Source organism: Myiozetetes cayanensis, unplaced genomic scaffold (genome assembly GCF_022539395.1).
Source record: "Myiozetetes cayanensis isolate MyiCay16 unplaced genomic scaffold, myiCay2020 scf3, whole genome shotgun sequence".
NCBI lineage: Eukaryota > Metazoa > Chordata > Aves > Passeriformes > Tyrannidae > Myiozetetes > Myiozetetes cayanensis.
In genome coordinates, this window is record NW_026087521.1 from 42,107,529 (window position 1) to 42,131,123 (window position 23,595).

Sequence of the window (23,595 nt, forward strand, 5' to 3'; positions counted from 1 at the left end):
CAAAATGTAATGCATTTCTTCTGGCATGGAGGAGTCAAGTCTAATCAAGGGGAAGAGATGACTAAGAATTGTGAAGTCGTATTGACTTAGATGGTAAAGCACTATCTAATCCATCACTGGATGGATGGCTGTATACCACTGGAGATATTTTATCAAGTAAATTGTAGCGTAAAATATGGGTTTTAGAAAAGTGATATAGACAGTGAGTTAATGGTATGTGGAGAAAGCCTGGAAGATAAGAAAAAAATGGAAAAGAAATCTGAAATAGCCCTGAATTTCTGCTCCACAGAGACAAAGCAAAGAGGAAAATAAAACAGCATGGGCATGAAGAGGGAAGAAACAGCTAGCTGTAACATCCAGAGAGAGTGAGATTAGCAGCTTTTATAGACACAGGAGTAGAGTTTTAGGCTAAATCAAAAATGCAGGGAAAAATCCTTGAGCACTGAAAATAGCACTGGGCACCATTCAGAGACAATGTTTAGAAAGAGGAGGATAGAGATTGAGTTACATAGATATTCAACAGATTTTGTCTATTGACTCATCAATTAATGAAAATAATACATAGATACAAATACTGATAGATTCAACAGAAGATAAAATTTTAATGAACAGTTGTCATACAGTACATTCCTATACTCTGTAAATACTGGGATTATCATGTACCATGATCCATCAGGCAAGATAAATTCCTTGAGCCTATTAGGTACCAGGCTGAACAAACTAGAGAGACATCCTGGTCTGAAGATACCTCTGCAGCTCTCAGTCCCTTCACCCAAAGCACAGAATATCTGAGCTAATATCTCAGCAACACTTACTCCAGGTGCTAACTTTTACCTCAAGGTCCCACAGTCTCTTAGCTGAGGTTCACGGCTTCCATAGCCCATTTCTCCAGCTTGTCAAGGTCCCTTTGGACTGCAGCACAACCCTGAGGCATATCAGCCACTCCTTTCAGTTTTGTGTCATCTACAATCATTTAGTTATTTTTAATCCTGACGTGGAGAAAAAAACCTGACTGAATAAACCAAAGAACTTCCATGTTTTCACTGGTCATCCTACTAATCTGTTTCTAAGATAAGAATTTCATTAAGATTTTCCACTGAGCACCCAGGCAGCAGCTTCCTGATCAATAAAGTAATTCATTCCATAAAGGAGGTTTAGAAAACTATGGAGGGGCGTGTGTAACCAACAATTGGCTTATTCTTTAAAAAAGAAAGAACACACAAACTTCAGTAAATTTTGATGAATAAGTGTATATAAAATGAGAACAGTTCTTTAAAAAATGGTACATTTGTTACTCATATTTTCTTCTGATGTTTTGTACCATCATCTATTGTCATACCCAAAATATACTGCTATGATATTTTCTTTTCAGTAGAAGTAATCCAGTGTGGACAAAATACATCCAAAATTTGTCATCTTATCTCTGCAGTCAGAATAACTAGCAGAAGCCCAATATTTCCAAAACTGTTAATGCATTCACAAACGGGTAGCCTTGATTGCATTTGTTTGTTTTTTAATAAGAAAGAATTAAAAATATTTTCTACTCTTGAGTAGACTATGTTATTTATGGAGTAGTCTAGCCTTGATCTATTACATTAATTGATGTTGATTGTGTAAATAATAATGAAGATGGTTTTAGAGGTACCATAAAATCTACAACATGTTATCTTGAACTCTAATGCAACTTGATCATGCAATCTAAGCAGGATCTGTAGTGGAGGGGTTAATAGCTGCCATTGCAAGTATCGTCACTGCTTTTGCCTTTGGAGTTAATGTTAGGTTAGAGACCCAGCAAATAAGTCCTTCATGGAAGGGAAGCAGACCAGGTACACTAGCAGCTTTCAATTGCCATGATGATGAATTCAACTTTAATCATCAGATTTCCCATAGACTTCGTATAAGTGGCTCTAGGCAGAGTGAAAAGAGACCTTTGGATGAATAGCTACGTGTCGAGCTAACAGGCATTTCAGATCCATGAAGCTGAGTAGCATGGGATCTCTGTGAGCACTCTGACTTATCTAAAGCTGCTTTCAGTGAGCAGGGGCATGCTATCCTTTATCTCTGTGACCTGCCAAGAAAAACTAGTTCCATTTGAGTAGGGAACGTCTCTCCAAAGCCTGTGCCTGTGGAATTTTCTGCTATCCAGTGAGGAGCTGGAGCCTTATTTCATTGAACTGATGCACCATTATTCAAAGGGCTAGTGGGAAAGGAAAAGGTATTACTAACTCTGTCTTGGAGCAGATTAGTTTCCAATGTTTTAGGAGATGCTTAACTCATTTTGCTTCTAGCTTCAATTTATCTGTTTACTAGCATTATGTTTGGTGGTATCTGTGAGGTTGTGCCAGAGATAATTTTGTAATCTAAGCAAAACACTTTTCCCCTTATTTTTCTTTAAAAAAATCCCAAACCCCAAAGAAAGAACATCAACAAAATGGATGGATGATATAGTCAACCTGTCAGGTGTGGAAAATAGGCTTTTTTATCCTTACCATATGGCAAACATGATGATCAATAAAGGCTCAAATGACCTCTTCCAGTACTCTACTGGTCAGTTTTTATAAATAAACTCTAGCAATGGCAATAAAATATGATTAGTTATCAAAGTTTCTCACATAAAAAGTATTTTTTGAAATCTTTATTTTTCCAACTAAAAGTTAAATTAACAAAGGTTGGTAACAGAGAGTGAATAAATCTTTAATAAACATATCACATTTCTCTTGAGTGTTTTCAGGTAAACTTTTAATCCACTTTTCCTCTGAAGAAGCTATAAAATATTGCTTCACATTAGTGACAGAGATTTTTTTTAATGTGTATTAAATCAATATCATAAAAATATGGTTACTAAGTAAAACAGTTATTTCAATTAAATTCAATACATGGACAGGAAGGAATTTTTCATAATATGGTAAAAATTAAGTTCAGTAAATCTAAATGTGCACTTTGATCATCTGTTTTTTTCATTTTTACAATGTCAGGAGCCACAGTGCAGTTTGGGAAGAAAAGATAATTTTAAAATTTGGGGAAAAGAAGTACTGCAAAAGATCTCATCAGTAGAAAAAATACATTTTTTGCAAGTGAACTTCAAACAAGATCAATTGATAATTTAAACTTTTAGTTGGACCTATGGTTCCTGGTTCCTTTAGAGCACCTACCTTGCAATTTCAGTCTGAATTATAGAATTATAGAATCACAGAATTAACTGGGTTGGAAGAGACCTCTGAGATCATCAAGTCCAACCCTTGACCCAACCCCACTGTGATTACCAGATCATGGCACTCAGTGCCACATCCAGTCTCATCTTAAAAACCTCCAGCGATGGTGAATCTGAGTCAGCAGTGCCCTGGCAGCCAGGAGGGCCAACCGTGTCCTGGGGGGCATCAGGCAAAGCATTGACAGCTGGTTGAGGGAGGGGATTGTCCTGCTCTGCTCTGCACTGGTACAGCCTCACCTTGAACATTGTGTGCAGTTTTGGACACTGCAATATAAGAAGGGTATTAAGCTATTAGAGAGCATCCAAAGGAGGGCAACAAAGATGATGAAGGGCCTTGAGAGGAAGCTGTATGAGGAGCAGCTGAGGTTACTTGTTCTGTTCATCCTGGAGAAGAGGAGACTGAGGGGAGACCTCATTGCAGTCTACAACCTCCTCTTGAGGGGAAGAGAAGGAGCAGGCAACCTTCTGTTCTCTGTGGTGGCTGGTGGCTGGACCCGAGAGAATGGCCTGAAGTTGTGCACAGCAGGTTTAGGCTGGATATTAGGAAAAGGTTCTTCACCCAGAGGGTGTTTGGGCCCTGGAACAGGCTCCCCAAGGAAGTGGTCACAGCACCAAGCCTGACAGAGTTCAAGAAGCGTTTGGACTACACTCTCAGGCACATGGTGTGACTCTTGGGGATGGTCCTGTGCAGGGCAGGAGTTGGACTCGATGATCCTTGTGGGTCCCTTCCAAGTCAGCATATTCTGTAATTCTGTGAAACTGGGAGGCAGGTGTCCCACTTGTTAAAGATAATCTTGTTAAAGCTGACCACTGTTTTTTTTAGCCCAAATTTCTTAAAAGCCTGAGTAATTTCTTTGAATGGAAAAAAACAAGCATTGAGAGTTGAAAATTGGTAAATCCCTCAATATTTAAGGCTCAGATTGGATACTTTCTCTTTAGAAGCTTATTTATAGGCTTTTCTAAGTGCATATAAGTAAAAAATATGCAAACACATACACGAGGTAATTAATTCAGCAATCATATTGATAAAAGATCAGGTGAACTAGCAGATCTTTTGGGCTGACTGTTGGTCAATTAGTCTCTTCCATATTGAAATACATTATTCTATTTGCTTAAGTGGATGAGAGAGAGAAAAAAAGTCTATATTGCTCTTTGCTGGAGAAAACTAAATTTATCAAAAAGTTTCCACTTTTGTTTTATAACTTTATGAAATAGATAATTATTTCTGAGGTTTTTGCCTGACCTCTCCATACTTTCACATCTGTGTATGCTGGCTTGTAAACCTCCTACTTGTACTGAACTTTGTTTATAAATGACTCCATATTTTTATAGAATACAATCACAGAAATTACTGCTTATGAAATGCATATTTAGAAATAGAAATATTTTGGAAAATAAAGAGAAAGTCTGCAGGTGACATGTGAGCTGAGTTTTTGGTCTGATGAAATTCTATTGTATACATAAGGAACAATTCTGCCTCCCTTTACAAAAAGAGTTCTACATCTCTAAAATGAAAAACCTTTGAGATTGAATGAAAAGTAGAGCATTTTTATGAATGTTTATGATTTTAGCCAAGAAAAATGGGTCATGGGAGTTATTTTTCTATCATACTAAAATTGGTATTTTATTTCAGAATTATTAGGATGAAAATAAGCTTTATTATTCTCTGTCATCTTACAGTGTAGCTCAAAATTTTGATAGCTGTGAATCAGGGACTTGATGTTATTATTTCAAAGGCAAGCTCTAGACCACAAAGTAAAAGATAAGAAATAAAGGAAGAAAAAACATGAAACAGATCGAAACTGGAGAGAAGCAGAAAATGTACTTTGATTAACTGAAAGGTTAATTAATGAAAGACTTCCCCCACACATCATACTGTTAATTAGAAAGTCTGAGCAATGTGTGATTTCATTTAACACTGTGCAAAAGGCCAACATGACATGGTAAACTGCTTGATTCTTTATGTGAGTAAGCTCCTTTTCTTTTTTCCTTTTTTTTTTAGACAAAATACAAGGGTAAAAAATGAGAGTTTGGTTAATAAATGAGAGTTTGGTAGAGATGAGACCAATTAGATACCATGGGCTAGTGTTCTCACTCACCACTACCACCTTAGCTCTGACCTGTGAAGCACATTGGGCACAAGACAGAACTGTGCTGTACAATAGGGTTTCTGGAATATTTTGGTGTCTTCTACAAAACAGTAAGCCTCCTTGAAACTTACATTTCTTTTCCAACATTTTGAGAAAAGTGGTGTTCTCATAAGAATGAAAAGTATATTGTTGAAAGTGTTCTACAACAATTGGACTTCCAGTCGAATGACAGACACCTCTGCTTATGTCTCACCAGAAACTCACTTCTCATAACTCTTGGAAGCACTTTCAGCAAACCATCACATGGGAATTGTGTGACAACAGCAAAAATGTGTATGGAGCCTAGAAACCACACCAACTTTAGAACATCCTGGATGTACTCAGAGACTGAAAGACTGTCAAATTTGTGATTTACAAGGAGCTACAGAAATGGACAGAAAGGACACAGTATCAGATAGAGCATTTGATGGAGTGTGGGACTGGAAGATCATGAGATTTGAGTCCTCACTATTGGTGGAAGTATAAATTTAACAAGGAATTTTGATGGGAAATATTTTGATAGAATAATCAAGAAGACAGAGTGGAATTACCAAAGTATTATCAGGTCTGGGCAAGACATAAACCCAAGAATTAACTCCTGTGTCACTGTCCCCCCCACTTTTAACTTCAAAGCAGTTACGTTGAAGCTGGCTGACAGTACCATGAACAGAAAGAGCAATGCTTTCAACGATTAGGAAAGAATTAATCCTTTGGTTTAGTCATTCAAACATTATTCATGTAATCTACGCTGTTTGCAGAGGTACTCATTATAAAGTAATTAAATTCATGCTAAGATAGCTGTTTAAGAAACGTGCTCTGAATAGCCAGACTGTGTCTTTCCATTTATTCCACTTTTTTAAGAGTAAAGCTAGGTAGGATGACTCCTGTCTTTAGATACTGATGTAGTTTTTTTAGAGGTCTAGACAAGAAGAACAATTTTGTCCACATTTTATTTTAAGCACGTTGATAGAATCCCATCACAGGAATAAGCAAAAGAACATGGAAATAACAACTGCATGGCAAGCAGTATGAGTCAAGTAGGAGAAAAAATGCAAAATCTTCCTAGTGCTATATGATTAATTTTCCAAGGACATAAAAATCCACACTGTCACAGACTACTAATAGAGACAGCTTATTGTTCTTCATGGACTTTTAGCTTGACCTGTTCTTATGTAATTATTTTTATTTTTCATTGCTAAGTCAGGAGACACATTCCTACTTATGTTGCTGTATGGATAATTCATTAAAATCTACCCAGCACAGGTTAACATTAATTTGGAAAAAAAAAGCCTTTGGCCCAATAGTTGCTTCTATTTAACTAAGCCATGTTAATAGCAGCTAACTAAAGAAGAAATAAATTAAGAAGTATAGGGTAGTGAAACAAGGAAGAAAAAAGAAAATATCTATCAACCAAAAAAAAAAAGTCCACTCAGTCCTCCAGCCTTTGGGACAGAAGTTTTGACACAATTTAGTTTAATATAAGTAAGCCTCAAAAGCATAAACAAAAAAAAGTATTGGAAAGGAAGAGGGAATGATTACTTACCATTCTCCTTAAATCCCCAAATAACAGGGCCTAGTCAAAAACTAGAGGTCTCTTAACAGCTTCTCCTGTAACACACATTGTAACCACCATGGCAACTAGGTGGTTAATAATCTTTTCCCTGTTGCAGTAGAAGATTACAAATGAAGCTATAATTTTCTTTCTCCTTCCTTCTAGCTCCACGTGTTCTGCAGAGTAATGTGATAGTAGGAGAAATACAAGGAAATGGCATACTGGCAATCAGTTCTGCTTTTGACAACAAAATTACTGAAAAATGTATAAAGCTGTTAAATAAACTTGGACCATTAAATAAAAAATTTAGGCCCTTTCTCTGGTCTGAAAAATGACATATTTTAACCTGAACAGACAAAATATATTTTACAGTACATCGTGTCTGATGGAGTTCACACAAAAGAAATAGGTTGGACTGTGAAAGTCTAACCTATATTCACAGACATATCTAATTCCCTAAGCTTTTACCATTAATATTTTATCATCCTCACTGATCTGCTCAATCTTGAAGAAAAATGTGACACAACTATAGAATTTATCTGTATCAAACAGAAGGTAAAATGCAAACTACAATAGAGATGTCAAAGCACAGTATTGACTTTGCTCACTGTTAGCTGAAACAGTGCATGGAGTGTTTTATTTGAACAGTAGAACCAATATTAGCATACACAAGTATGATGGCATGTCCATTAAGAGAAAAATGTGATGAATGCTATTTGTAGAAAGGTATTTTTTTATATTCCTTTTATATTGTTGTTCCATAAAGTAACATCCATTTGCTTTGCTGAAGATTTCTGTAGGAATTATTTCCAGTTTAACCTATCAAGATTTTTGATTTATCAACATTAGAAAAAATATAAAAAGGAAATTATTCTTTTTCTACATTCACTGATGAATCTCAATAATGTATCAAGGAGCATTTGCTATGGTAAAGACACTTGAGGAGGCCATACCATTAAATAGTTTGGTAGGTGAATCTGCTTATATTAGTGAAATGGAAAAATACAAGAACAGAATCACTGTACTGTGATCTCTAGTAACTCTATCAGTTATGCTGAGGTATAGTAGGAATAACACATTTGCCTATGGTAAAGGGGAAACAGTGAATTTACACAGAAAAAATATGAACTATATTTCCATGAATACATGTCAGTCATACAAGGCTGACCATGAATCACCCTTTGATGGTAATGTAGTTTTATATGAGATTTCAAGACCACTGGAACAATCCTTAAGTGAAGTTCCTTGCTTGTCCTGCCTAGGTTGTGTTTGATTCAGGTCACAAGGACACAAATATGTAATTTGCAGACAGTTCAGAGAAAACAATGGTGCAACTACTTATCAGACCAAAATAAGCCCTGAAAATGAGACTGTGGTTTGTGATACACCTCTCTCTACCCTGTCACCTACCTAGGAGAAAATCAGCTTCATCCTCATCCCTTTTCAGCACAGTATGTTGGTGTGATATGGAGCAGCTCCTGAAAATCAAGTCCAAAGACACTAATTCTCCAGGATGCTTAACTGGATACACTGCCCTTCTGACAGCAGCTGACTCTTTATACCTTTTCTGTCTTACTTCATTTTCACAGTAAGATAAAAGTGTTGGTGGGAGGGGTTGTCAATGGAGTTCATTTAGGTCTGTTCCTACTCAGAATTGGGCTATAATCAACACTAGAAGAGTCAGCTGTGGCTTTGTCTAGGCAAGGCTTGAAAATTTCCACGAGCATTTTACAACCTTTCTGGGTAGCCCGCTCCAGTGCTCCACTGCCCTTCAGTAGATTTTTCTTGCCCACGTGTCTAATCTGAAACTCTCAGGCTTTAATCTTTAACATCAGTAGAGAACTAAAGCTACCATTGTGTTACCTCGTATTAAATATGGAAAGAAAAAAATAATAAAAACACTTACATTTCATTTGTGCCACCAAATGCAGGAACTGAAAACTTTCAGTGCAAAGGCAGCTCACAACAGCTCATAAGAAAGACATGGAAACTCTCCTAGTAGAATGCCTTACTATCTGAAGATCCAAGTCAGAAACTGAAAGAGAAGAAATAAAAATATATGTTTTAAGTCTCATCAACTTTATAACGGACAACTGTAATAACTACTACCATTTTAGTTCAATGGGAAAGATATTCCATTATCTATAATACAATTAAAATTCAAATGGTATTCAGCCTGTATTTTAGAATATGATAATTAATACTCAGTATTACCAATGATCAATTAAATGCACATCCTTATATCACATCCTCAACAGTGCTTTAAAATTCATGTCTGGAAAGAAATAAGTGCAAAGGAAAAGACGGAAGGCAAGTCACAGTCAGAAGTGTGCTATGCCTTACTTGAATGAATGTAACTGGATGAAAATCTGATTGTGAATCTCCAATGAATCAGTAATGTTTTCATCAAAAGTAAATTAGATTATCCTAATTCTGAAAGCATTATTAAACAACTATAAAAAGGGGAATATGAGAAACATATTTCTAACAGACCTAGTAGTTGTTCTATGACATGCTGAGGGGAGGGGAGGGGCAGGGAGGTGCTAGAAGGGAAGGGAAGGGACATGAGCCAACAGATTTGTGTTGCTCAGATTCAGCCAGTTCTAGTTACATCTGGGGAAAGGGTCCAGTGTCTTCGACAAACTGTTAACCTCTTAATCTGGGGCAATGTTACCGCATTCAATTTCCTACTGTGGTAGTTTTAATCTAGACCTTCCTTTGTGACCAGTTTGTAACCAAGGAAGGGGCAGTGTTCCCAGTATTCCATACAATTTTTACATAAATTGGGGTATAAATAAGAAGAGAGGAGAGGCCTTTGCTCTTTTCTCTTCTGGTGAGGTTCAGGAACAGTGGGTCCCTGCGTTGGTCTCGCTTCTCTAAGGCTGAGACCTGCAGCGACCACTGGCCTGATGCGTGGAGGCTCGGAGAGTGCTGGCCGTGTCTGCCAATCCTGCTTTTTCTAAGGGATGTGGTGAGATCTGTTTTGTTAGTTATTAGTATAGTTCTTGAGTTTGATTGTGTGTATACCTGTTCAATGTCCCTTTTTGTCCCTTTTTTCCCTTTTCACTATCCCTCCGGGGGGTGTTTGGATTCTCTTTTGCTGTATACATAGCATCTTAACTGTATTTAACTGTAATATACATAAAATATATATTTTTTATATAACTAGCTTGATTTCGGGTTCTTCAATTTGCATAGTTTTTTTCCTTTGCCCTTGCGGGAAGAAGGAAGGGGAAGGGGGACTTCTACTGTGGGTTTGGGCATTTGGCAGGGAGCCAGGTCCAAACCATCATACCTACTCATTAACATCACTATATATCTGCTGTTACAATGGAATAAGAATGTTTTTCCCTTACTGAAATGAGAAATTATAGTCTAACTTAAAATTATAGTTTTATAACTTCCCAGTGTTGGAACAAATTCAGCATAGGGGTGCAGTACTAAGATAAATGATTCAGTCTGTCCTTTGCCATTAAATCCTTAGCGATGTTACTTGTTAAAAACAAAATTTGAATTGACAGATAGATTGCTTCTGTGATTCCTCCACATACTGAAGTACCCTTTAGTCTTCAGAACAAAATGAAGTCTGAGCAGACAGCATATATCCCACTTAAAAATAGCAGAGAAAATTGCCAAAATGATAAATTATTTTATTATTGTAGACATATATTTTGGTCAATAGTATATTTGCTTATACTATAGGGAACTTAACCCAGCTATAAAAAGAGAGCAGTTAAATTATAGATGATGATAATGTTGATAACAATAATAATAATAATACAAAAGAGAGAATGTCAAACTGCCAACAGAAAAAAAAATCAGAGCATAATTTGGAAAAGCAGAATTTGTTTCTAAATTACATGCATCCTCAGGCTCTTAGCAATGAAAATCATCTCAGCACTAAGGGAGTAGAGTAGGTAGTAAAGATTCTTACAGTGTCAGCTAGTAATAGCCTCATCTTCAGCAGTTTATCATGCGGCTGTGCATGTGCATATGAGGAAAAAATGGGGAAAATTATTAAAAAAGCCAAATGTGCAGAAGTCTAGTCACTAAAAAATAATTAATGCATAATTTAAAACTGATGTCTGACATTCACATATTGCGTTGCTTCCACTATATGACAGCAATATTCTCCTAGGTTAATAACAATTCTAGCTCCTGGCACGTCTCAGAAAGAAGTGACTTCTTACTGAGAAGTTTCTTCTTCTGATAGAAGGAAAGGAACAACATGAATCAAACTGATCAAAGAGTAGATTGGCCAAAATTATACTACCTCTTTTTTCCTTTTGGAGAAGACTGAAAGATTGTGGAAATTGCCACCGATCCACTGAAATCACCTTTATCTACCATCTCAGGAATTGTTCTTCAGTTTAAGTTTCCCTCCTCTGGATTCATTTTTCATATCAATCAACAAAGAAAACAAAGGTAAAGCATAAGTGCTCTTTCTTAATTTCTCACTAGTTACAGATCAAAAGCTCATTGATTTTTGCATAAGCTACTGAAAACAGTGACTCAGAATCATAAATGGAAATCATTCTTAAGTGTTTTTTTAAATGTCTTAGATTTTCATACATTGCCTGTCCATAATATATTGCCCCCAGATTCCTTTGTGCTAAGGGCAGTATCTTACAATTGACAGATTATGGTGTTCTAGGACTGTACTGGAAGGGAGTTCACACCAGTGTTACCTATAATCTTTAAAATAATTATCAAGGATATTTTTCTTTTTCAAGTAGTCCTATGAATGATAGGCAAGCCTTTCTCTGTGGCAAATTTTTCCAGTGCTTATTCTTTAATACCTTGAAACCTAGCAAGAGCCTTTCACATGGCACACATCTCCTTTAGTCGTCTGCCAGTAATGAATGTTGGCAGCTGCTCTGAAGCCCATTCATTGAACCTGTACCATTTCTAGAGCAAAGCTCTGTTTGATGTGAGGGACACTATGCCAAATCAGCCTGTATTTGTACTGTGCAGTCACTGCTCTTGTTTCCCAGTGTGAATCTCCAGGGCTTCCTAAGAATTTAAGGAAAGAAAGCAGAGGACGGATATGGGCTGTTTTTACATAGATTAATCTCTTTCAGTAAAGGTAGTTTCTAAAGTGTAAATTGAAGGAACATTTTCAAGAAACATCAAGTATAACTGTTACAGAAATTTATAAATGTATTCCTAAAGATGTTAAATTTACCTAGTGAAATCTATGAATCTATGTAAGTACAGGTAAATAAAATAAAAAAATAAAAGTGTGTGTGTGTGTATATATATAAAATTCTTTACATTTAGCAGCTGATACTACCTTTGATTGTCTTTCACAGTAATACTGAAATTTTCATGTCTGCTATATGGGCTGCAGTATTTAAAACCTTACTTGAATGGTTTAAAGAACTAATTTAAGATGAATTCCAATTGTCCTGGACTTTAAAATTGGTCCATAACATAATTTTAAGTAATATTCTTTTTGCATCTCTGAATAAATAAATGCTTGCTAATGCAAGCATGTGGGACTTACCACTAGAATTTAGAAAGATATTCTTAGTAAGGTAAACTTGGAATTTTTTAAAACCTTACCTTTATCTTCCATTTTCATTCAAATATAAGTTCTAACACTCACCTACATTTCTTCTTTTTCCTGTTTAATATTATTCTTTGGTTTTACACAGCCACTGTATGGATTTATACAGCAGAACAAGTGCAGTCAGTCCCTGTCAAAGAGATTTAATTTTTTCAGTCATCCACACTATTCATTTAGAAAAATTAATTTCTACTAATTGTTATTGCATTACGCATTCAAATAGTAAAGAGGATTTTCATATATGTGCTCAAATCAAACCACTCTGGTTTTTTCTCAATTTCAGCAGAAATGTAAACAAGACAATATATCTATCATTCAGAAGGATGCAGCAAAAAACCGCCTCTTTCTCATTTATTGGGGCAGGAGAAACAATTCCTTCCTGCAGATTGACAATGTTATTCCAATGCTAATCTTGTGTAAGTGTCAGAAGTAGTTTCCTAGAAGTGTGGTGTGGGGTGTAAGGGTTGTTGAAAATCAGAAAACCCTGCAAACCCAATCTGAACCCCTAAATATTTCCAAAGGACAAACTTCATAAACTTTAAAAAAAAAAAAATCAATTCTTTTTCCTCAAATTCAACTATTAGAGCCAGGTGAGCAGCCTACAGTGCTTTGTAGTGCTGTAAAGATACACAAGTAAGCTACTCACTTCATGGCACTTTGTGCTGGAAAAAGGTCTAAATGGCCAATGAAATCATGTAGAAACAAGCTGATCCAATAGAAAATTTTATTCTTTTTGCTCTGCTTATTGAATGTAATGCTTTCCCCAAATTTTAAACCACTACAAAATAGAACTGTGTAAGGTAAAAATATACAAATACCACACAGTTGCGATTAACACTTATTAAATAGCAAATGAAATGTATTGTAACCATTTTTTCTTATATACTGTAAAAAGTGCAAAAGAACAACACAAACTTAGTTTATAGTATTGGAAAGCTATACATATATAATGGATAAATATGGCATCTAACAATTTTTTTCTTTTATCCCAAATATCTGTACATACAGAAACAGACACAGTAGTAAATATAATGGTGGTGAATTACAGGAATATATTTAGGGTTTTTTTTATTTCACTAGCAGTGTGATCACTGTGAGCACTAATAGTGCCCCACTATGGCTGGGAGCAAAACAGAAACAAAAAATAGGAGTTTATAAGTACTGAATCCATGGTAAGCAAAGTGTAGAAAAAAAATGCCCTTAACTGCTATCTTATCACTATAAAAAATAAAAACAAATTTGTGTCAAGCATGAAAGAAATATATACTCTGTATGGGTTTTTTTAAAGTATTTAGTGTCAGAGTAGACTAGCTGCATATTCTACCCTTAATAGTTATATACTTTCCCTATTCAATAGTGTTACAGCTATCTATTCAAAACATGATAGTAATTAATTTTAAAAATAATTCAACATGAAAGAACACATTGCAGGATAATTCAGATAGATATCATCTTATGATATTTAGATACCTTAAGAGAATTAATTTAATGTTAATGAATAGCTGAAATTATTTTTCAGTGAGTGTGACTGTAAATGAATTGTAATATTTTCACTTTGGTACTTAAAGAAAAGCTCTCAGTCAGATCGATGGAAATAATAATAGCTAACATATTTACATTGACAAAATGTCACTGAAAAGTCTTTTACTGAATGATAGCACTTAAAGTTCAACTCACTTGTTTTAAAAATTACTTTTATGCTTTATTTTTTATAGTCCTTATACAAATAAAAGTGAAAATAACTTTGTTAGAACAAAGACAGTCAAATTAAATTTAGAAGTACCATTGACTGAATAGGAGAACTTTTATATATGTTAGAATTTTATAACTATTGATATGTTTAAATGGTGACATTATACAAATTATTTAATGTGATGCCTTACTTGGTGATGTATTTTTGACATAATTATAATATACAGTTTAAATAGACCAAAAACTTTTCAGTAATAATGCATAAAGGCTTCTGAAATGAACTTTTAGAAACTGAAAGTGTTCCTTCAATTTATTGACTTTAGTAGACTCTTAGAAATCTATAACCATGTGAGGACATTCTAAGAATAAAGTACAACTCATATAAAAGAATAATGACTTCCTTTTTAATATTTTATCAACCTCTAAAAAAGGTGTTGAAAGCTTACAGGTTGTAATTTTGATTGAAAGAGAGCCAAAAAATAGTTTATAATAGAATTTTAAAGCAATCTTGTTTTTCAGAGACTCATAAAAGAAAATGTTTCTTATAATCTTTTGCTCGATTTGACTAAAATTCTTTCACTTAGAAACATTAGGTACTTGAGAAAGTGAGCAATGCATCAGTTTTATATTATCACTCCATAAGGAAAGTGAAGCAGCTTGTTAAGAAATATTTTCTTTGTATTCTCTTATATTATTCTCTGTTAAACTCTTGAAGTATGAATGCTTTCAAAACAAAGTAATTTTTTGTTGTCTGAACCAGCTTGTCATTTAATGAATCTCCTGACAAAAGAGTATATTATGCAAAATGTAAATGTGTTACTGGCTACTGATTAGCCAGTTGATTAGGCTTCAAAATAACAGTTCTCTTCTTCTCTATTCTCAAAACAGATTTTTGTAAATCTATTTGTACGTAGCTCAATATGGGCTCTGGTTACCCAGGTGCTGCAAAGCGTCCTGGGAGTTGTAGTTCTACGTACTCTGTCACACATGCTCTGTTGAATACGAGGGATTGGCTTAGGAAGTTAACCTGTGTGACGTGGCAGCATTTGAAACTGCTATATAAGTTGTAAATCCTTAAATAAACGTTACTCTTGTAACACACCACCTTGGTGTCACTATGGTCCCTATGGGACTTATTATTTATTATATTAATAACTGCTACAGCTCAATTTGCCTTCTTCCTACTTTGCAGTCCCCAAATAGTAGGCCAACGATTTAGCTCCAAGGCAGCTACGACTGGGTCTCTCATACAGAACACCCTCTTTACAACATTTGCATCAAAACCTTTCCTCCCATATCCTGACATGCATCTTTGCATCATGTTCCCTTCCTCACAATTGTGACTATTCGCTTCTCCAGAAACACTTTGGAAAACTCATCTTTGCTCACTAGATAGGTCCCTCTGAACAGCACTGACACTCTCTCAGTGAATTTTCCCTCTCAGGCACTTCATATAATAAAGAAGATGGAAAGGTGTTTCTGTCCCCAGCAAGAAGACCTCCTGAAGGGCACCTTCACTTCATTGAGAGGACTGGCTCAGTGGAAGGATTTGCACCAGTCACATCACACACTGCCAGTTTGCTCTGTGAGACTGGGTCACACCCTATGTTACGTGGAGAGTTGTTCATTCATATCCTCACACTGCAAAGCTGCTCTCCTAGCACAGCAAAGGTGGAAGGGCTTTGAGTACAAAGCACACTGTATACAGTGCAGAATACAACAGAAGGGGAAATACAGAGGAGATGAGAAGCTGGCAAACACCACAGACACTGAATGGCCGGTGGAAGCTGTACAACATGTGTTCACACAGGGCAGTCACTTTTTCTTAGGTCTGTAATCTATACAAGCACAGGGCCTTTCTTTCACTTCCAGTTTGGGATCCTCATTACAAGAGAAACACTGAGGTTCTGGAGCCTATCCAGAGAAGGACAACAAAGTCAGTGAAGGATCTGGAACACAAATCTGATGAGGAGTGGCTGAGGGAAGACCTTATCGCTCTCTCCAACCACTTGAGGTTGTAGCAAGGTGGGGATCAGTCTTTTCTTCCAAGTAACAAGCAAAAGAACAAGAAGAAAGACCCTCAAGTTGCTCCAGAAGATATTTTGATTGGATATTAAGAAAAATTTCTTCACTGAAAGTGTTATCTCTTTCCCTTGGAAAGGTATCTGGCAGCTCTGTCTCTCTCTTTCCTTTCTCCTTTCCAAAAGATATGTTAATAAAAAAAATATACCTATAGACAAGACTTGTCCTGGTAACTAATTAAGATGCACACATACAATCTCTCAGGCCATAGGCACAAACCTAAGAGCTGAACCTCCAGTGAAGGCACTTTCTAAACACTCTCTTAAGTGAGGGCACTGCAACCTGGAGCTCCATGATGGAACCTAGGGAACAGAAGACTCCTCTGGAGCATGGGAGAGACTATTAACTCCGTTCTCATGCCTTTGGCACATTATGCACTGTAAGGAGCAGAATAAATCTGTACTTAATATCTTCCAAACACATAAATGGGAATGATAGGGCAACATTTGGAACTGGCAGGTTACCTCTGTCCTTCAGGTACAATGCCTGAGCACCAGGCAGGATAAAAGCTGTTGGGATGTGAAGGAACAGGCAACTACCAGCCAGGTCCTGCTGTGCACAGCTACGAACCTGCAAATTAGAGAGCTACATGCAGCAAAACAGGCAGGCAAGTCCCCTGTTTACACACGACTAAAGAGAGCTCCTGAGCTCCTTCAGCTTCTATGTAATGGGTACCAAACCCTCACCTTCGTATAAGGAAGCCTCTGTTGTTGTCCCAGGCAGGACAGTGGTAGGGAAGCCTTTACCTCTGAGATTCCTGTCATCACCTTAGAGAATGCTGAGGTCAGTGCTGCAAAGATCAACACAGAAGCCCTGACCTCACTGCCATTGCTGTCTCAATGTCAAGAATGCAAGACCACAATTAGAGCTGAAAAGCACTCCAAGCTTGCAGGCTCATTAGAAACCTTGTCACTAGGACAAACAGCAGAGCTATTTGTCACTCCAGAAATGTCTTCAGATCAGTCCTTCTGACATCATTAATGCATAAATGCATCATGAATCTCATTAAGGTCAACAAGACTCCTGAATAAGGGCTATTAACAAGAGCAAGAGTTGGCAAGAGTTGCTCCATGTTTCATATTCTGATTTATACTGCAGTTCACAGGCTACTCATGCAAAATTTTTTATCAAGGTAAATGTGTGCTTCATATAGGAGTAAGAAAAAGCAATTACTGAGATATCCAGAAAGAAGTATAAAACTTTCTAACATATCTAACAGTTTAGTTAATAATCCAACAGATAATATAGAAATTTCTAACTGAAGAATGTGCTGATTCACTAGATACAATTATTTCTCCTACTTTGATTACCTTTACTTATTTTCTTCCTTTGAGATACAAATAGAACTGAAGTGATTTCTCACAGTTTGGGAACATCTCTGGTCCCGATGGTCAGTAATTTGCTCAACTTATGTAAAAACAGGAAAATGAGCCACAGGGCAACCCTCTGCCTCATTGCCTTTCTTGTCCAGATGTGGAGAGCATCTGTGGCATGCATGTATTCCTGGCTGAAAAATATGTACTTCCCATCTTAGAAAGTGGGTCTCAGAGTGAGATGTGTCAACATCCAGAGGGATCCTGTAGCTAGAACTGGGTTCCACAATGCAGACCTCTGTTATGAATATTTTTCACTAAAATATTCTTTTGAAGTACTTTCAAATTTAATTTCAGACAAGCTTGGAAAATCCATTAATCCTGATATACACAAGTTTCACATAGTTTATATTGTACTGATTAATATTAAGTCAAATATTAAAGTGCTAATTTATATCAATTTCTTAAACTGATGACACAATAATGTATTATCATTGCAGATATTTCACTTAATCATGCAAAGAATCATGTAGAGTCTTAGAGTTCCCAAATGACTCTCAGTGAACAACATAATGACCTAACAGCTTTCCACTAATCTCCGAGTATGTATATTTATATATTTAGAAAGTCAAAATGCTAAATGCTTACTGACATAGATAGATCTCTCTACCATTGTGGGATAATTGCATTATAAAATTCAGAAAACTAATGAAACCAATGCTATGATTGATGGAAATTGCAAGTTCAAATGTTATCTCATTGTTAGTGAAACATCACTGAAATAATTTTTTTTGTACAAGTGATTTTACATGCACCACAAAACTTCATTTGAGGACTATACAGTGGACTCTTATCCATTTCAGTTAAATATTTAAAGATGAGCTAAATAACTGCTGGAAAAAGATGTTAATATAATCTAAAATTTGGTAGTATTAAACAGCAAAAAATTGAACCTTATTGATCAGTGTGTCTAAGGGGAAGAAGGAGATGTCATTTTTATATGTAATCTGAAAAGCTCTCATGTTTAAGGAAAGTATATTTGAATCTTAAAATTGAATATTTTCATTAGACAGATATTGTTTCAATAACAAAGCAGCAAAATATCAGATTTATCAAAATTTCCTGTCTTGGGAAAACTGAATTCAACAGTCACTACCTAAACACTATCTGTGTCAACTTGGTGAAGACGATTTACTCTGCTTCCCAGTCTCAGGGTAACAAAGGTTTTAAAGGAATCATCTGGGCTGTTGACCTATTGCTTTAGAGCTATACAGCAGGTATTATATCCCAAGGAGTCCACAAAGAGCTTCACATTCCTCTATTCACTGTGGTTAATAAAGCATTTCCCCTGTCTTAGAAAACTTATGTCTACAGAGCACAAGTTCACAGAATGGAAATATAAACTTCCTTGAAAGGAAGTAGGGGAGATGGAAGGCACTGGTCAGCACACTACAACTCTGTATGGATTTATTAGAGAAAATTCTCAGATGCTACCAGGAAGTTAGCTGCACCTCAAACTACAGATGAAAAGTAGCATAAACGCACAAAGCTGTCAACAATTTTTACAGATTTAACTTTAGGGAAAAAAATCTTTCTTCAACTATCACCACATTCAAAACTTGAGCTTTTTGTCTTTGTTAAATGCTTTTGTTGGAAAGTTATGGTTATCAGCTATAAACCATGGTGAGAGCTTTGCAAGCAAGCAGAAACCCTGAGAACTTTAGGGAAAATATTTATGGAATCTGACAGGTCACTGCAGTTAGAGGATAGGCAAGCTCTTATTGTAACCCTCAGGCCTTCAACACCATTTCTGAGCAGAATATAGGTCCTCAGAAGTGCTTTGGTGACAACATTTTTTGAAATGAAACTCTTAAGATCCCTTTCAGGCATATGAGACAGTACAAAATATTGAATTTTTAAGTTAAGAGAAACTTCTGTGTATAGAAAAATAAAGAACCACTATACCTTAGAGTTATAGGAGAAATTAATAACTCATGATCAAACTGACATACACTAGGAAGACAAAGTGGTTTTTTTTAAACCCAAGAGTTTAGTTTTTAACTTTATTTAAAGAGAGTTTTAGTTTTTAGTTCATTTTTAAATTTAATTCTGAAGTAAATATGTACATATGCACTAAATTGTGCATATAAATATGCATCTGCATCACATATATGCCCACACATTAAAAAAAAAAAATACAGGACCGAATGCAAACTAAAAAGCCCTCAGTTTTCAGTGCTTTCAAAGTTAATGTTTAATGAGAAATATTCCGTGTTGGATGTTCTGCAAATAAATTTTTAGTGAAAGGATATAAGAATGTGTTCTATTATAACTACCATATAAGAAGAATTGAGTAAATGATCCATAACACACAGCCTAAGTACATAATTGTCCAAACTTCTTACAAAGAATGTTGAAACAGACTGTACTCTTTTCACTAGTTTTAGAGACTAACATTCCTGTCAGACTCCTCTGTGCATTTTGTCTTTCTTATGAAATACTAATGTAATTAAACAAAAACCATCCAAATAAAAAATTGTAAAAAAGCTCAGTGAGAAATTACCAATACAGTAGAAGAGCCTTACATAATTCAGCTGCCACCATATGTAATTAAGATATTGGAGCATCTCCCTAAATAACTTAGTTTGTAAAAATGATCACGTATGGCTCACAGAAACATTTATGGTATGTCAGGAAAATATATAAAAAAAAATCTGCTAAGATATATACAGAGACTGTGTTGTAATCTATTTCTTTGTGCTGGTATTGTTTCCTTGGGCTATTCTAGCTAGCCTACTGAATCAAGGCATAGAATTACAAACAAAGTCTGCTTATTGTGAAAGATTTTTTTCTTTTTTTCCTCTAGGTACTGCTTTTGTTGCAATTATCTAACTTCTAGATAGTTGCCTATCTCACTTCTACATGACAAGCAGTTTCGGAGTCATGTATTGATCTAGACTTTCCCAATGAAGCTGTCCTTGTTCCCTTAATCCCTATCACTAAAGTCTTATAGCCGCTCACCTGCATGATGTCTGAAAGTTGTTTTGAAAGAAAGCAATAAAAAATGCCCATCTGTCAGCATCCTATAGGCTGGGAGGAATTCAACTCCATGGAGGTCTATTAGTGAAGGAGGGTGTTTCTACCTCTTCTACACACAGAGGCCTTGTGGCAACAAATATTTCTTCTCAGTGGTCTAGCAAGACTCTAGCTTCACATGGGAACATTCAGTGATTCTGATATGGAATCTTGAAGGAATATGGGTGAGAAAGGGGAATATTTTTTTTTTTTTAATATTATGTAAACTTCACTAAATCTGAGCAGACTATCACAGGAAAACACTGCATCCAGAAGGAAAGTCACTTGCAAAATCATAACATTTTGCTAATTGTACAAAGAAAAGTTTGTGATAAACATCTGTAACAAAAAACATTATGCATACTAAATATCAGTGTAGGGTTTTTTAAAATATGATACCATACAGTTATGCAAACAAGCTTTACCTAGCATCAAATCAGAAGGTGAATATATTCAATTTAGCAGTGGGCCATAAATGTATGTATATATACCTATGTATATATAGCTACTCACTTTTAGAAAATATAATAGCTTTTACCTCATGCACCTATATTAAATATATAGATATGGTAACTGACATTTACTTCTTTTTATTTTTTCATTATTATTCATTTTATATAGCCATAGCTGTAAAATAATTATGGAGATTTAATCCTAGAAAACTATAAAAGCTACACAAACAGATTTTACTAAAACACTTGCTGAAAATTAAAAGAATACTTGAAATTAGAATTGGAACGTAACCTTGACATGTGCAACAATTCCAGAATTGAGCACATATGATCAATAACCTCAACTCAACACTCACTATTCACAGACAGAAATGAAAGATCACATACAATATAAGAATGACCTACACTTGGACCTAAAAAGAAGTACTGGACAAGTGATGATAAGAAAAAAGACTCTTAAATTTTAAGCAAACAGAATTCAGATGCCACAAGCAAGGATAAGAACGCTGAAGAGAATGATTGGCAAATCTATAAAAGAAACAGGAATGTTACAGCACTCTAGAGAGAAAAGAAGAAAAACAAATAAAAAGACTTCTGTTTTGATTTGATTCTCTGCTTTGAAAAGACACACAAGTAAATTAATTCAGTTTCTTACTATTATAAACAAAATTGCATTAAGAGATCAGTATTAATGCTGAAAGTCAAGCAGTCAAAAATTAGGAAATATCTCAACTGTCTTTTCACACTCTTCACTACTGCCTTTTCACTCCCAACTTGGGCCCTGGTATATAACTGGTATGATAGTAATATAGACAAAAATTTCCACTTATCCTGGACGGAACACTGAGTTGCTCTTTAATTCCATAATTGGTGAACAAGAAGTCGACATGTTCTGCTGCAGATAGAGAGGCAAAGTATTTCCCATGAGGACAAATGAGCATGTTTTCCTAAAGTATATTGCACATTAGATTCAGTCATGAGACAGGAGGCAACTCTGGGATTAGTGAAGTGTTATGGCTGCTCCATCTGCTCAATCCTTGCTTCTGTGTTGATAGTGCCTCATTTGAGTATGACTTAACAGAAGTTAGGGTAGGACCAGCATTTTATTTAATTTTGTAAAAGAAATTTATTGGTTAGCAATGCTGTTTAGCCATATAACTTGAATTAGAGCTAACACTAAAGAAAAAGAAAAGAGTCTGTAGAACATTATCCCAGATCACCTAGTTTCTGCAATGTTAAACATAGTATGGTTTAGTTTCAATACATTTATTCAAAATGAAAGATATGACAATGAACAGCCTTCATTTCTATTCTTGATACTGAACACATACAAGTGCTGATAATATCAATAGTAGATGCACCTCAAATCAGTCCAACAGTTTAATTACCTGGGAAGCATCATCTTCTCAGATGGTAAGATTGATGCAGAAATAGACAACAGGTTAGCAAAGGCATACAGAGCTTTTGGCATAAAAGAGTGTGGCAAAACAAACACCTGAAGAAAAGTACTAAGATCAACGTTTACAGAGCCATTGTACTGTCTACTCTTTTATATGGATTTGAATCATGGGTCATTTACCGGCACCACTTGCGTCTCTTAGAACGCTTCCATCAGCACTGCCTCTGTACAATTCTAAACATCCACTGGACTGACTATGTGACCAACACGTCTGTCCTTGAACAGGCAGCAGTCACGAGCATCGAGGTCATGCTGCTGAGGACACAGCTGCGCTGGGCAGGGCACGTCTCCAGGATGCAGGACTACCGCCTCCCTAAGATCGTGCTCTATGGGGAACTTGCCACTGGCTGCCGCAAGAGAGGAGCCCCGAAGAGGAGATCCAAGGACTGCCTGAAACAATCCCTCAGCCTTGACCATATTGATCACCACCATTGGTCTACTCTGGCCTCCAGTCGGGAGACCTGGAGACAGACACACCATCTATAACGCTGCTGCTGCTTTTGAGAACACACGCAGGATCACTCTCGAGGAGAAAAGACAACGCAGAAAGAATCGTGTCTTGTCAATATCACCTGGGGAGTCTTTCTGCTGTGCCTTCTGCAACCGGACTTGTCTATCTTGCATTGCCCTTTTTAGCCATCAACGCCCTTGTAGCAAGTGTGGGTAGAGCCCTTCTCAAATCTTTGTTCGCGAAGCCTAGCCATGATGATGAGATGCACCTCACCAGGACCTCTTCATATGTTTTCTTAGCTTTCATATATCTTATTATTAAATGAACATTGCAATTAAAAAAAAAAATAGACAGTTTTTCAAATGCTGAAATAAGTGGTTTAGAGATACCTCAGTCTTGAAGATAGCATTCAACTTATTTTTATGATTCCAAATGTACTCAGAACATGCTATAAACTCAACTGAAATAATAACCACATATTTCATTTGTGGTATCTATGTAATGAACTGCTAAAATCCAACCACATCTGAAGAGATATGGAGATGTGTGTTTCAATATTACTTCAAGAAATGCTGAGTTATCCAGAGTGAGGAAAAAAAAAGTTTGTTTT

General features: G+C 36.0%; 1 protein-coding gene across 9 annotated transcripts in view; it reads right to left on the reverse strand.

Annotated features, from left to right (window-relative positions):
• MGAT4C (MGAT4 family member C) overlaps positions 1 to 23,595 on the reverse strand; it is a 368,163-nt gene that overhangs the window by 33,732 nt on the left and 310,836 nt on the right. For 8 of the 9 annotated variants that reach the window (XR_007629994.1, XM_050324305.1, XM_050324302.1 and 5 more), the window contains one exon: positions 8,799 to 8,927. The gene's annotated coding sequence lies outside the window, so the exon portion shown is untranslated. Of the gene's footprint in view, positions 1 to 8,798; positions 8,928 to 11,165; positions 11,232 to 23,595 lie in introns of those variants that run through there. The other variant, XM_050324307.1, reaches the window with a different exon arrangement.